Raw genomic sequence first — 15,856 nt, 5'->3', positions numbered from 1 at the left:
AGAAACGTCTACATACCACATCATCAACTAGACACCATTCTATTGCCACGCACACGCCTGCCGTGTGGGGCTTCCTGCTGAACTAGAGTCCTCCTGTCCCCATGGCTTCCCCTGCCCAGGGATCCCTCACTGAGGAGGAGATGAGGCTGAGGAGGGGGTTTCTCCTCGCATTCATGTCCTCACTCACTCTAAGGCCCCAGGCCGGAGTATTTATACAGCCGCATTGACTGCTTGCAGCCAGCGAGATCCATTAGTAGGATGTAAACAGCTCTCAGCTCTTCAAAGGCCAGGGCCAGCCACTCTGTGGGGTCTGAGTCAGCCTGCCAGGGGCTCGCGTTTCAAGCCTTATTCATCTTCCTGATAACTTCCATAAAGGGCCAATGCTGCCTTCCTGGTATGCTGGGCCTGCCAACAGCACCCCGAGTGGGATTTTCACAAGAAATTGGCATTCACTGAGCTCCTGCTGTATACATAACTCTTTCCCAGTCACTCTGGGGCGGGAGAAAAGAGCAGAAAATACATTCACTATCTTTCAGGGCATAAGGCACATGTGGGTAGGAAATATTACGAGTCAAATCACACAGAAAACCCAACCAAGGGCAGGGTGACATCGGGAAGGGCAGGGTGAGCCGGGAGGGCATAGAACTTAGTGTCCAAGGCCATGGGCCACCTCTAGATAGCCTGGGGTTTGAATGCTAATTGCCTTTAACTGTGTGACCTCAGTCAAGTGGCATAAACCCTCTGGGCCTAGGTTTTCTCACCTACAAAATGGAGATGACAGTAATAAGATTATGGTGAGGACTAAACAAAATGGTACATGAAGAACACTTAGCATGATGCCTGGAAGAGAGTAAGTGCTCAGGAAACATCAGCTGTGGTTCATTACAAGAGGAAGCTTTCTGGAGAAGGTTAGTTCTGAGACTTCAGAAGAAGTGAGGAACACAGACCCCTTCCCTAGCTGGTCATCCTGTCTGTGGGGTGGTGAAATTGGCACACACTGCCTCTCTGATCCAGAATACAGAAGAGGGAAAGACCAGCTGCTGGTCTTTTAAGTGTGGACAAAAAAATTGACTCCTAAGAGCCACTCGGTCTTCCAGGAAAAATGAGCAATCCTATAGCAAATTAGCCCATGGAAAAGATTGCCCAAAAGTTCAGAGTCGGATTGTCCTTAGCCTGGGGTAGCCCTGTCACTTGAGGAAACTGAGCCTGGCCATGGCTGTGGGTCAGGGCACAGGGGTGGTGGGCAGGGAGACAGTATGCTTCCTGGCAACACTCCCATTGTCATCACTGCAGAGAGGGGCTTGGGGGAGAGGAGCACCAGCCTTGCACTTTGAAACTGTTACTGGCTTCTGACTCAGAGCAAAAAAACCAAACCAAACAAACAACTTCTTTCATTATGCTGGGAGCATGCAAAAAGAAAAACAACAACAAAAAGCCTTCGTCTCCTGGCCAGACTTAAAGTCAGAATGTAGAGGGAATATCTGCATCTGTGCAGATTTTCACAAAGCACTTTCTCATCCTTTGTCTCAGGGCACCCTTACAAGGATCCAGGGAGGCAAGCAGAGAAAGCATGAATATCATCTTCAGTTTGCAGGTGAAAAATTGGGGTTCAGAGAGGTTAAGGGACTTGCCCAAGGTCACAAGTGACAATGTGGCAAAGCTCAAACTCAAACCCAAGTCTTCCAACGCCTGATCTAGTCTTCATTGTCTTCCCCACCTGACTCTCTTCCTACCAGTCCCAGCTGCCAAAAATCAGGGCTGTTTGGACAGACAGAGAATATATACAATTAAAAAAATAAAAGCTTTCAACCGTGCATGAGACTCCACGGGAGCAAACGATATATTGCACATGGCAACTTCCTTCCCAGATGTTCCCAAGATGGCAAGAGAGCTCCCAGGGGGAAGAGAACAAGTTCTCAAGAAGGAAGCAACTTAAGTTCTTCCAAGAGGGAATGGCAAAATGAACTATAGCATGTTCACACTGTGGAATAGCATCAGCCACAAGAACAGAACAAGGCTGATCTTGACGTACTGACACAGGAAGAACACTGGGGCACTGAAGAGTAAGAGCCACAGTTGTGAATGAAGCACGCTGTATGACCCCATGGATATCAAACAAGCAATGAAAACAAAACCACATACTGTCTCTGGATTCACAGACACATATGTAAATGCACGGAAAAACATCTGGCAAGACCCACCCTCTATCAGATATCTTCCACTTGCCCTTGCAGGACTACGCTCAACCCTCTGGGCCCCAGGAGGCGGCTCTATATGAACTGCATCAGTGGGCTGCCTTGCAGTACCAGCAGGAGACCAAAGGAAGGGGAGAGAATGAGGTTGGAATACTTATCAGGTTGGTACAAAAGTAATTATTTTCCCAGTCCTCCCACCAGGAGGTCTCCAAAAACTGGCCACTTCCCTCAGCCAAAGGTTATGGCTCCTTTCAAGGTGCCCACACTCTCCTCTTCCAGGTTCTTGTTCTTTGGGCCTATGGTGAGAAAGGCTTTCTGCTGTAGCAAGCCCTGGAGTGCTGCACTATGCTTTGTGGATTCCCCTGCCCACAACTTTACAATCTTGTCCTTATAGTAAAATTATCCTAGTTAGAATGTGCCATCTGTTTCCTCCCAAGACAACACTCACGTTATCCACTCAGTGGATAACTAGAGTGGGCAGTGGAGGAAGAGAGGAGCAGGCACTGCTAGCTGAGGCTTGGCGATGTATAGTGGCATTAGCCTTTGCAGTAATTATATGCTTGTGTGTTTACTTTGTATCATGGAAAATTTCAATCACATGCAAAAATAGAATAGCATAACAAGGTCCCAGGTATCCGTTACCCAGCTTCAACAATCATCAATTCATGGTCAATCTTGTTTCAACCATGGCCCTACCCACTTCCCAGCCCTATACTATTTTAAGGCAAACCCAAGACATCGTATGTTTTAAATTTACAAGAAACTATATTTCTATATTGCCTGGGTAATTAAAATTTAATTAAAAACAAAGAAATTCTCAAAACTAGAACTTCTGATGGTGAGGAGACCCTGTCTTTGTTTTTAGATTTTATCCAGGCCAAGGCTTTCCCCCTCCTGTTTGCCCCAGAACCATGGCTCAGAGGCTGGACAGGTGGCCCTGTTGGCCCCTTCAGTGGGCTGGGGGCCCAACTAAGACTGGAAGTCCTTGCCAACCTGTCTTGAATGTAGAGGATCTTGTTACAAACATAAAGCCACAGGAATACCTCCCATCTGAACATCAGCTGCTAGTTTTCACCCAGCTACTTTTGTCCCTTGGTTTCCTTGTTTTGTTTTTACTTTTTATTGAAGGACAACTCTATATTTGTGAGATTCATTCCATATTGTTACATATAATTGTGGACTGTTTAGTTCCACTATGGTATAGTATTCCATAGTATGAATTTATACCACAATTCACTTACCCATGCACTCTTGATGGGAACTTGGGTGGTTTCCAGTTTGGAGCTATTACAAATGGTGTTACTATGGACATTATATCATATGTCTTTTGAGGTTCATATGTATGCATTTCTATTTGTTGTACACATAGAATGGAATGTCTGGGTCATAAGAAGGCATATGTTTAACTTATCCAAAGCGTATGAGATTTCTGGTGTTCAACATCCTTGCCAACACCTGGGTATCTTCTGGGTTGCTTTGCTTCACTTTAGTCATTCTTGTTGATGTGTTGCGTCTCTCATTGTGCTTTTAGTGTGCATTTCCCTAATGACTAATTAAGCCAAACAGTTCTTCTTATTTTTTGGCCATCCGCATATCCTTTTATGAAGTATCTTTTCAAGTCTTTTGCACATATTTCTAGTGGGCTATCCTCTTTGTCTTACCAGTTTGTAAAAGTTGTTATATATATATATATATACACAAGTCACTTATCAGTTGTAGGTTTTGCAAGTATCTTCTATGCTGTAGCTTGCTTCTTCATTTTCCTAATGCTGTCTTTTCATAAGGAAAGGTTTGTAGGTTTAATATTGTCTAATGTATAAGCTTATTTTCTTGTACGATTAACAGTTTTAGTAACTTGTTCAAGAAATCTTTGCCTATACTACTTTCAGTTGTTTTGAAGATTCCTTTAGGGAAAAAAAAAAGGCAATTATTGGAAATTGAGTAATAAAAGCCTTAAGAAACCACTAATGGAGACACCAAATCAGCCACTCCAAGAAGGAATCAATATGTGGTTACTTCATTGGAAAGACAATCTCCTAATTTTGTGATTCCCTAGTTAGCAGCCACCTGTAGGAACCAAAGTTCTTCTTACCTGTAAAGGTGAAGAGAAGGCAGCTCAGACAAATAATCTCTACCAAGATAAAAAATGTAAAAACTGTGACTATTTTTAATGCTTAAAAGAAAAGTACTAAATCCTTAACAATATGCCAATGACCACCTTCTCATAGATGAGAGCAGGAGTTCTTGAACCCTAAGGAATGGTAGAAAATGCCAGCATTAAAATTGAAATGACTTCCACAGGACAAGTGTTTTTACACAAAGACAGAAACAACAGACACTGAGGTCTACTTGAGGGTGGAGGGTGGGAGGAGGGAGAGAAGCAGAAAAGATAACTGTTGGGTACTGGAGCTTAATACCTGGGTGATGAAATAATCTGTACAACAAACCCTCATGGCACAAGTTTACCTATGTAACGAACCTGCATATGTACACTCGAACCTAAAAAAAGTAAAATTTTAAAATTAAAATTAAAATTAAAATTATTTTTTAAAAGAGAAACAATTCTCTTTCCATAGGGGCCTCCTCTCTCCCAAGAGAGGTTTGCATCCTCTCCTGTAGGAAAAGATTTCTAAAATATTCCACCAGGGGGCATTTCTCCCACTGAAAATAAGTGAAAACATGATCAACACATTCAGTGGTCTTACCAACACCAACTATATTAATCCAAGTAATTTTTAAAGCATTTGTTGAAATGACAAAGATTCCTTTGAAAACCAATGTTTTCACTGTTTAAAGAGCAATAAGTCTGAAAGGTAATGGTGGCTTCCTAAATCCAAACCACTTCAAACACCTTAAAAAAAAAATTAACATCAACAAAGGGGAAAAAACAACAAGCAAAAATAAAATCTATGTATGACTCATGTCTTTGTCATTACTAGGAGTCAAATAATACTATGAATTTCAAATTACATTTCAGTAGAGAAGTACCAAATTCTAACAAAGCACCTACCACTACTGGAAATCTGTAGGTGTAGAAGGCAGGAAACGGGAGTCTTAAGAAATTCCACGGAAACAAAAGGAGGAGGGAGAGCAAACAAGACAAACAGAATCACCCCAGAGAGGTACAGTACAGCACTAAATGCAAAATAATGAACATAAGTCTGGAACTTCGTAGTTTACAATGATGGCTGCCAGGAAGGTACTTGAAAGTGAGTAGGGTCAGAAGTGACGATGTCAGAGAAGCACTGCTTTTGGGAAGAGAAGAAAATAAATAGAAAATAGGTGTCTTTTGGAGATATGGCAGTAAAGAAAAAAAAAGAAATGAAGCATACTGCAGGGGAAAAAAAAAAAAGAGAAAAACACGCCAAGCCCTCCCACTCCCTCTAGTCATTCAATAAACTGCACTTCAACATATTGACAGAAGAGGGCACTCTTGAAATAGTCACTCACCACAAAATGCCTAGGAATAAAGGGAAAACTCGTACTAACTCCACATTGTTATTAGTATTCCTTGGCTAATCAGTGGAGCTGATTTTTTTTTTAAGATAAAATATGCACCAAAACATTTCAACTAATTAAAATTCTCCCCCACAAAGAAAATCAACCATGAAGCAGAAGTAAACTGTCATGTAACATTCCAAACTGATTAAATATCATAAAATAAGCACTTCAATATTGTTTAAAATCTAGAATCAGAGATTTAAAACTTAGAAAAGAACTTTTTAAAATCAGGAAGAAATGCAATGGGAGTTGATCAATTTCAGGAAATAAATTTAAGAAAAAGACCAAAACTATTTCAGAAATGAAGAACAAATTACAATGTGCCCAAGACAGAATAAGTTCAAATGAAAATTTAATAGAGAGCATTAACAAAGGTAGTAAAACAAAAACCAAATGAAAATGAATTGAGAATGAGGTTAAAAAAAAAATCAGCGAAAGTGGTTGAAACGGAAGGCAGGCAAAGATGATCTAACCTATGTATAATTGGATTCCATGAAGAAGAAAAATAAAACAATAAAATAGAAATATTTGGAAATATAACCCAAGAAAACTTTCCAGAAATAAGATAAATCCTAAACCAACATAATGAAAAGGTCCACTGTGTGCCTTGGAGAATTGATCTAGAATGAACAACTCTGAAATATATCCTAGTAAAACTACTAGATTTTTATGACAAATAAAAAATCTTATGACTTTCAGGCAAAAAGACCAAATTTTGTTCTGATAAAAAATGTAGACTGACCTCAGGCTTTCTAAGAACAACACATGGAATTGGGTAAGAGTGGAACAGCATTTTCAAGAAACTCTGAATCACCCCAGAGAGGTAAAAAGTATAGCACTAAATGCAAAATAATGAACATGAGTCTGAAACTTAGTTCACAGTACTGGCTGCCAGGAAGGTACTTCCTGGCAGTGAGTAGGGATTTTATAGTGAGTAGGGATTTTATATCCATCCTTCATCCAACCAAGTGATAACTGGGGGAGCTTCTGTAAAAGAACTGATAATCATTTAATACATTTAATTACAGAGCTAAGATTAAAACAAGGGTGGGGTCATGGTATCAGAAGATTCTGTAAATATGACATGTTCTGACAAAGTAGAAAGAATGTAATCTTAAAATAGCACCAAAGGAGAAAGCAAAATATGACCATTGATTGTTGTTTAGGTAACAGGTGAGAGTCAAAGGATATCATGTAAAACTGACAGACTAGATAGTAAAAGTTTAAGAAAGGGGAGAATTAAGGGCACTATAAAAGGTATAAATACAATGGCAACCACTAGATCAAAAATATAAGCCTTTCTAAATGCCAAAAGAATTTTTAGACGACAATGAAAATACATCAAATAGAGAAAGAAACTCAGTAAATAAAACAATACAATCAACACCTCAGCATCCTACTTAATATGGAAACACTAGAGGTATTCCCACAAAAGGAACGAACAAGGCACTTTTCCACTACTAACATTGTGCTGGAAGTATTAGCTAACATAGACAAGAGAAAACAAGAGGAGTCTTGAGGATTAGAAAAGAAGACAAAAAGCTAACTCTATTGCAGAGGATACAGTAATTTATCAAGAAATCCTAAAGAATAAATGATAAAACTCACAACTTCTCAAAACATTTATTCTCAAAATTCCTTTACACTCTTAAAAATCAAGGACCTCAAAGAGCTTTTGTTTATGTGGGTTATATCTATTGATATTTACAGATTAGAAATTAAAACTGAGAAAATGTTAAATATTAATTTTAAAGTAACAATATAAATGCATATTTTTGAAAAATAACCATAAACAAAAACTTTCAGTGAGAAGAATGACAACATTTTACATTTTTAAATATCTCTTTATTGTTGAGCTCAACAGAAAACGGCTGGATTTTCATGTTTCTGTAGTCAATCTATTATGATAGCACACATTACATAGCCTCCAGAAAACTCCACTGTACACTTGAGAATGAAAGTTAAAAGGGAAAATTATGTCTTACTATCATAAATATGAGAGTCTTAGTAACATGAAAATGGTTTTGATCTTGTGAATTCACTAATAAAATCTCAGGAACCCCCAAGGGTACCCAAACCATATATTGAGAGCCACTGAACTAACTCAAACAGTAAAATATTCACCAAGTCAGTAGGACATAAAATAAACACTAAAAATCAGTGGCCTTTATAGGCACAAATAATAACCAATTATAAGATGTAACAGAAAAGAAACTTCCATTTATAATAGCAATGAAAATAATAAAATGCTCAGAAATAAATCCAACAAGAAATGTTGAAAACCTATACAAAGAAAACCATAACACCCTCCTAAAAACCATAAAAGTTGACTTGAATAAATGGAAAAGATACCCCTTGTTCATAGTCAGGATGTCTCATCATTAAATTAATGATATAAATTTAATTTATAAATAGTTATCAAATTACTCAGTTAATTTATAAACTTAATATGATACCTTAAAAATTCTAAATGGCTTTTTTCTGTAGCCAGACAAGTTGATAGTAAGGTTCATATGGAAAAATTAACTTGCAAGAATTGGTAGGTGGGAAAACACTGAAAATGCAAAGCTCTAAGGAAGGAACCAGCCCCACCAGGTATTTTTAAATATTACAAAGCCTCTATAATTAAAGGTATGGTAATAGCACACAAAGAGACAGGTAGACCAGGGGAATCGAATTCAAAGACCAGAAATAAACCCAACTACATGTGGAAATCTAGCATATGATAACAGTGATATCTCAAATCACTCAAGCAAAGATGATCTTATAATAAGTGGTGTTGGTATGGATAGACATTTGAGAAAATACAACTAGATCTATTCCTCACATCTATGCAAAAATAAATTCCAAAAAGACTAGAGATCTAAGTGTAGAAAATTAAACTACAGTAGTACTAAGAGAAAAGCATGAGTGAATTCTTCTATAACCTTGGTATAGAAAAGCTTTCTAATTATGAAACAAATTCCAAATGAAATCAAATTTTAAAACTGATAACTATAATTTTAAAAATTTTTCATAGCCAAAAAAAACCACCACAAGCAAAATCAAAAGATAAACATTAAACTTGGAGAAAATATTTGCAACTTGGAGAATATTGCATGTATCACTGGTAAGGAGCCAATATGCCTTTAAAAAAAAAAAGACCTCAAAAAATCCTATAGAAAGACAAGCAAAGATATAAATAGACAATTCACCAAAAAGACATTAAAATGCCTCTGAAACCTACGAAAAAAATGTTCAACTTTACACACAGAGAAGTGCAAATTAAGACTTCCCTACAATACTATGTCCCACCCAACAGATTGGCAAAAATTCAAAATCTCAACAATACATTCTGTTGGCAAAGCAGGAAGGAAATAGGTATGCTCATATATCATTAGAGGGAATGCGCATAATATAACCCTTGTGAAAAGGAATTCAGCAATACTAACAACACTACATATTCACTTAGTTGATCCAGCAATCTTACTTTTCTAAAAAATTACCCTAAAGATACACCTCCCACAAGAATATACATACATACAAGTTTATTCATTGCATCATAATATTGAAAACTACCTAAATTCTCAAACACAGGAAATTGGTTGAAAAAAATACTATGTTACATATATACAATGGAGTAATATGCTGCTGTAAAGAAGGATGGAACGATCTCTATGAACTGATATGGAGTGATTTCTAGAATATATTGCCAGGTGGAAAAAGCAAGGTGCAAAAGAATATATAATATATACTAGCACTGTGTAAGAAAGAGGAGGAAACTAAAAAACATACATGCATTTGCTTATTTTTGCCAAAAAGAAACATAGGAAGGAAAAATCAGAAAAATATAAAATTGATTACCTTCTGGGGAATGGCAGAGGAGACAGAGTGAAAGGGATACAGAAGTGACACTTTTCTCGGTATTTTTTTTGTATAACATTTAATTTTGGAAGCATATTCATCAACTACAGAATCAAAAGTAAAATCAACAAGGATGAGGGGAACAAAAACCAAACTGAAAGCAAACGAGCCAAACCGTATTGCAAATAAATCCTAAGAAAACAGCCGGTGAACCCAAATTCAGAACCACACTGATGCGGGAAAGCACTAATCCTAGTAATTGTTGAACAAAGTATATTGACTATATATCCTCAGCATAGAAGAAAAAGAACTGCAAACTAATTGTGAACTCTTTCACTTAGACTTGTTTCTCACAGCAGTATGGGTGTACCAATTTTGAAACAATTTTCTATATATAGTATAGGATTGAGACTGAGTAAATGTGAAATAATGCTGGGAGTCAGAGTTCTAAACATAGCGGAGATCCAAATATGGGAGTAGGGACACTCATGACATATATATATATATATATATATATATATAGACAAAGAGACACAGACACACATACATTTTCACATATGTATAACTCTGAATGTGTATGTGTATGCATACATACTTATATATTTCACAGCTGGGATGGATAGGGGATATATGTGTATGTGTGTATATATCTACACTAAATTTGAAAGGGCCTGGAGACAATGACACTCCAGTAGTGTTAGGCATAGTCAGTGCCTAGATCTTGGTTTTTAAATACCATTCCCCACTAAAAGGAACCAGAGTTCTTTAGCAAAACAGCTGACGCCAGGACTAGGTCAGGGAAGGTACAAGGTAAACCTGGAACATCTTGTTTATGCCAGAAAATAAAGAAGTATTGAAAGTAATGATGGTGGCATGTGAAAAGCAGACAGGAGACAAGCCTGAAGGAGATCTCACTGGCTAAACCTAGGACAATTTGAGCACAAAACAAATAATGACAATAATATATTTGAACCCATCAAATAAAACAGGAATCAATGAGGCTATAATGATAAAGCAGCAACAGCAGCAGAAGAGGAGGAGAAAAGAAGAAAGGAGAGAGGGAAAGCAGGAAAGCTCAAAATCAGAGGAGAACACTAAGTGGGAAATATGCAGAAGTAATGGCACTGGAAAATCAGCCTGTTCTGACCATGCAGTAAAGACTGGCTGAGGCAGGACTCATCAACAGACATTAAATTCAGCAGGAGGGGTGGGGTGTAGATTTTGAGGAGGAGCAGAATATTTGCACATCAAAGTGTCTTCCCACAGATCAATTATTAGTTATAAGGGAAAACAGTAACTATACAGTGCAGTAATCAGACAAGAGTTTGGCCAGAAAATCAAAGTTAACATCACCAATGAGAAGCAGATAGTCATCTGACAAACCTAAATTGAATTGGAATATTCTACATCCTGACCTGGTCTTCAAGAAAACATCAATGTCATAAAAGACATAGGCTGAATAACCACTCCTGATGAAAGGTTAAAGAGACCTGACAATGTGTGACCACAAACGCAATATGTTCTCAGCAAAGTACTAGCAAACCAAATTCCACAGCACATCAAAAAGTTAATTCACCATGATCAAATAGGCTTCACTCCTGAGATGCAAGGTTGGTTCAACATATGCAAATGAGTCAATGTGATTCACCACATAAACAGAATTAAAATCAAAAACCATATGATCATCTTAATAGACATGAAAAAAGCTTACCATAAAATCCACATTCCTTCATGATAAAAACCCTCAAGAAACTAGGCATTGAAGGAACATACCTCAAAATAGTAACAGCCATTTATGACCAATCCACAGCCAAAATCATGTGGAATGGGCAAAAACTGGAAGCATTTCCCTTGAGGACTGGAGCAAGACAAGGATGCCTACTCTCACCACCCCTATTCAACATAGTACTGGAAATGCCAGCCAGAGCAATCAGGCAAGAGAAAGAAATAAAAGGCATCCAAATAGGAAAAGAAGTCAAACTAACTCTTCACAATGATTCTATACCTAGAAAACCCTAAAGACTCTGCCAAAAGGCTCCTGGAATTGATGACTTCAGTAAAGTTTCAGGATACAAAATCAATGTACAAAAATCAGTAGCATTTCTACATACCAATAATATTCAAGCTGAGAAACAAATCAAGAACACAATCCCATTTGCAGTAGCCATCAAAAAATAAAAATACCTAAGAATACATCTAACCAAAGAGGTGAAAGATCTCTACAACGAAAACTACAAAACACTGCTAAATGAAATCATAGATGACACAAATGGAAAAACATTCCATGCTCAGATTGGAAGAATCAATATTGTTAAAATGACCATACTGCCCAAAGCAATCTACAGATTCAATGCTATTACTATCAAACTACCAACATTATTCACAGAATTGGAATAAAACTATTCTAAAATTCATACGGAACCAAAAGATTGTGAATAGCCAAAGCAATCCTAAGCAAAAAGAACAAGCCAGAGGCATCACATTACCCAACTTCAAACTACATTGAAAGGCTACAGTAACCAAAACAGCATGGTTTGGTATAAAAACAAACACATAGCAAACAGAACAGAACAGAAAACTCAAAATAAAAGCCACAGACGTACAGCTATCTAATCTTCAACAAAGTTGACAAAAATAAGCAATGGGGAAAGGACTCCCTATTCAATGAAGGATGCTGGTATAGCTGGCTAGCCATATACAGAAGAATGAAACTGGATCCCTATCTTTCAATGTATACAAAAATTAATTCAAGATGGATTAAATATTTAAATGTAAGACCCCAGATATAAAAATCCTAGAAGAAAACCTACAAAGTACCCTAGGTTTTTGGCAAGGCCCTACCCATTGGCCTTGGCAAATAATTTTTGGCTAAGTCCCCAAAAGTAATTGCAACGAAAACAAAAATTAAACTAGTGGGACCTAATTAAACTAAAGAGCTTCTTCATAGCAAAAGAAATGATCAACAGAGTAAACAGACAACCTACAAAATGGGAGAAAATATTCAAAAACTATGTATCTGACAACAGTCTAATAACTAAGATCTACAAGGAACTTAAACATTGAACAAGCAAAAAACAGATAATCTCATTTTTTTAAATGGGCAAAAGACGTGAACAAGTATTTCTCAAAAGAAGACATACAGGTGACCAATGAACATGAAAAAGTGCTCCACATCAGTAACAGAGAAATGCAAATCAAAACCACAACGAGGTACTATCTCACACCAGTGAGAATGGCTATTACTCAAAAGTCAAAAAACAACAGATGTTGACACTGCTGCAGAGAAAGGGGAACACTTACACACTGTTGATCAAAATGTAAATTACTTCAGCCACTGTGGAAAGCAGTTTGGAGATTTCTCAAAGAACTTAAAACAGAGCTACCATTCCATCCAGCAATACCATTACTGGGTGTATATCCAAAAGAAAACAAATTGCTCTACTAAAAAGACACATGCACTCATAGGTTCATCACAGCACTATTCACAATAACAAAGTCATGGAATCAACCTACATGCCCATCAATGGTAGACTAAAGAAAACATGGTACATATACACCATGAAATACTATGCAGTCATTAAAAAGAATGAAATATGTCCTTTGCAGCAACATGAATGCAGCTGGAGGCCATTCTCTTAAGCAAATTTACACAGCGACAGAAAACCAAATACCACATGTCCTCACTTATAAAAGGGAGCTAAACATTGGGTATTTGTGGACATAAAGATGGCAACAATAGACACTGGCACTGATGGGGCAGGAGGCAAGGGTTAAAAAACTAAGGACCAGGTGCAGTGGCTCATGCCTGTAATCCCAGCACTCTGGGAGGCCGAGGCAGGCGGATCACAAGGTCAGGAATTCGAGACCAGCCTGACCAACATGGTGAAACCCCATCTCTTCTAAAAATACCAAAATTAGCCAGGCATGGTGGCACATGCCTGTAATCCCAGCTACTCAGGAGACTGAGGCAGGAGAATCGCTTGAACCTGGGAGGTGGAGGTTGCAGTGAGCTGAGATCGCACCACTGCACTCCAGCCTGGGCAACAGAGCAAGACTCTGTCTCAAACAAAACAAAACAAAAACTAACTACGTGTTACTATGCTGGGTGATGGGATCATTCATTCTCCAAACCTCAGCATCACACAATATGCCCAAGTAACAAACCTATACATGTACCCTCTGAATCTAAAAGTTGAAAAAAAAAAAAAAAGAAACAATATGTGATCGTGGACTGGATCTTATGCTGAAAGGAAAAATTTGGAATGTAGACAGTAGACTAGGGTAAATAACACAGTTAAGACTAACCATTCAAGGCAAAAGTCTTCCAATTCTGAAAGGGCCTTTTGAAATCTAGACTTGGCAAATGCCCCAGCACATTCTTCCCCCACAGCTATGTCACACTGCCCTTCCCCAGTGAATATGCAGGCGTTCCAAGAAGGGCAACCAGCCGGGGCCTGAAGAGGGCAGCCCCAGAATCATCAAGTTTAATCTGCCCAAAGAGCATATATGACTTAAGTGTTTCCAGCCTTCTACAGTGGATATACTTGGCAAGAACATACCTGTAGGATCCCCTGGAGAAGACAAGGCCATTATGGAAGCCTAGAATCAAGGGGTGTGGTCTTCTTCTGACCCTCTGCCAGGATGGACACGGCCCAGAGGGCCAAGACCCAAAACTCTCCCCAGCTGGAGCTCAATGACCTGTGTAGATCTGGCGGCAACCCCAGGCCTTAGCAAGCCCCTGTAATCATCCTCCCAATCCTGGCCGGCCCACAGGAGCTGTCGGCAGCCACCCCAGTGACTCACCCAATATAAAAATGGTGGGGAGGATGGGAAATGAGTGATCGTTCACTTTGAAATGCATTTTTTTCTTCCTGGAGATTTATTCTGGATTATTGCATCTGACACCATTCATATACTGAGAATAGCTTTTGTGCAGGAAACAAAAGGAAACTGTGAGATAGCTTTAATTTTATGTTCTTAGAGATTTATTTGGTTGGATTATATCTGGCATCAGGATGCCCACAGCTCCATCAGATTGCATTGGCAGAAGACAGGACAGACCAAGGAAGGAGTCCACATTTTCCAAGACTTCAAGTTGCTGCAGCAATTCTGGAATTTCACAATGTTCTCCCTCATAGCCAGGTGAATACTACAAGCTTCCAGCAGGACATGCAGAGGAGAGGGAGAGAGAAGCAGGGGCATGGAAATCCAGGGAGAAGGGCCTGACATCTGCAATGACAGTTTTATCGTCTCCTTTAGTTCTTGAAAAAGTATTTGTTCCTATGCTCTTGAATCTCATTTGAGGTCAAGATGCAATTTCAATTCAAGCTAATAACAAGGGCTCTGAGAGTGGGGTTCTGCTTGCTGAAGTCAAAGCAATGCTCAGCTGTCTATGCTGAGATCAGGCAGAGAAGAAAAGCAGGGCTGAACTTTATCTCTAAAACGACGGTGACCTAGAGCATGGCCTTTTGCGGGGATTAAGTGGCTAATAGCAATGACACTCAATGGTCAGGGCACATGCTAAGTGATTGTTTGACAAGTGACCCAACTGACTGTTGTGAAGTCCATTTTGCCTTCTCTTTCCTCTCCAGATAAATACCATGATGAATTCCCCAACTGATAATCACAGAGAATTCCAGTGTTTTACAAAAAACAGTCTTATCACCCCCAAATCCAAAGTGCCACTATAGCCTCATCACCTCTCGGCTTTGTGAACCAGGGAAGCATCAAGGTCTTCCTGAACAGCTCAACCTCACAACCAAGAATGTTCCCACTTAAAAGACCTTCCACACACCACATTTTCTTTTCACTGGCCCCTGGAATATGTTATCTTGGGAGAGGGAAGGTTAAAACAAATGAACTCACAGCAGCTGGGAAGGAAGACTGAGAATGACTCAGGAGTCATTCTCCCTCCAGGCAGGGTAGTTTCCTACCCAGTCATAGGCAAGGTCGAGAGCCGAGCTGCATCTTAAAGCTGCCTGGGGTGAGAGACATGAGTTCAGTGATGTAAAGAATAACTGCCAATAAAGTACTTTCTCTCTTTATTTGCTACAATTCTGTGAAAGTCTCTCAGTTCCAGATGCATAAAACTGGAGAAGCGGTCCACGGCTCAATCACCCACCTTCTCTTCCAAAGAATCCACAAGGACTAGAGGGACAGCATCAGCAACGCACTGGGCGGAATCACCCGGGGGTCCTGGAAGACCTGTTCTATTTGCTTCTGAAGGTGAGGAGAGAGTGGAGGACCCCAGAGAGTCTTTCCTCCCATGGAAAATTCTCGTGACTGAGCGGCTTTAAGTTGTTTGGAGCCCTACGGGG

This window comes from Hylobates moloch, unplaced genomic scaffold (genome assembly GCF_009828535.3).
Source record: "Hylobates moloch isolate HMO894 unplaced genomic scaffold, HMol_V3 SCAFFOLD_6, whole genome shotgun sequence".
Lineage (NCBI taxonomy): Eukaryota > Metazoa > Chordata > Mammalia > Primates > Hylobatidae > Hylobates > Hylobates moloch.
Note: the sequence above shows the minus strand (reverse complement) of the source record.